A 1,279-nucleotide genomic window follows, 5' to 3' on the forward strand; every position below is an offset into this window, starting at 1 on the left:
ATTACAGTCATGGATGTTATTTGTAATTTACTTCTTTAGTCTTCACTATGGGTTTTAAGTTTTTCCTCTGCTTATAGTTTTATACTATTATGACCTGTGAGAGTAGGTAACACTATGTGGCTTACACTCTACCCCACCTAGGCCTTTCAGTGCCATACTTTGCATTGCACATTAATATGTTGCCTATGTCAGTAAGTTTTTTGGTGTTACTTTGTTTAGTCACTAGATCACAATGTTTCTTTAGTTACCATCGCCTATTCCTGGCAAACTGTGATTATGGTTTTTACAATAGTTCATTTTTTACCTGTCTTCTCATAGTTAATGTTATCACCTCCTCTTTTTCTATTTCTTTTTCTCTTCTTGTGTCCTCTTTTAGGTCCTGGCCTGGAATCTTGCATTTTGGGACTTAAGTTCCTTATTTTTAATGTGGCTAATAGTTATATACATTTCTCCTCACTCAACTGCAGAGGATTGTTATGTTCCTGAAACATTTCATCAAATACTTAATCATTCCCATGAAGCCAAAACAAAATTTCTACTTTTGCAACAAATACATTTTCATACATTTTCATACAATTAATAATAGGTATTTCAACAAACGATTTCATAGTACCAAAAGTTACTAAATCAAGAGGATTAGCTGTGGCTTTTCACAGATCTTTTCACCTAGAGATAAGTCTGATCATTATACCTTTCTATAACTTAAAATTTATAACTCTGTATATACAGTAGCTAATGTGTAATCTCACAGTCAGGAACAAGCATACCTTTCTCCTCTGTTGCCTCCAAATCTAGAAACATTTGGAACTCACAACCTGATTCTGGGGGTGACTTCAATCTAGCCCCGGTTCCACTACTGGATACATCATCTGGTAAGTTCACTTTATCTTCAGATTCTCTAAATAAAATAGCTACTACTTATGCTCTTTTATAGCTTTATACAGCAAATTGATTACTTTCTACTTTCCCAGTCGCTACTTGATTTGTCCCCTAAAGCCACTATAGGCTTTATAATGTGGGATAACACCCCTTTACATTTTTTTTTCAGGCTGATTGCCACTCCTGGAATTTGACAACTTATTATAGTTTCCTGAAGATATTAAGCAAGCAATAAGGGTTTTTTTGCCACGCACATCTCCAATCTGTCTCTGATCCCACACACCCACTTGTTAAATGGGATGGTTTGAAGTGTGTCCTTAGACACAACAACATGGCTCTAGACTTAAAAAGGAAAGGACTCTTGATATTCATAGACTTCTGTCTAAAATATCTCTTCTTG

Source organism: Aquarana catesbeiana, linkage group LG01, assembly GCF_042186555.1.
Source record: "Aquarana catesbeiana isolate 2022-GZ linkage group LG01, ASM4218655v1, whole genome shotgun sequence".
Taxonomy (NCBI): Eukaryota; Metazoa; Chordata; class Amphibia; order Anura; family Ranidae; genus Aquarana; species Aquarana catesbeiana.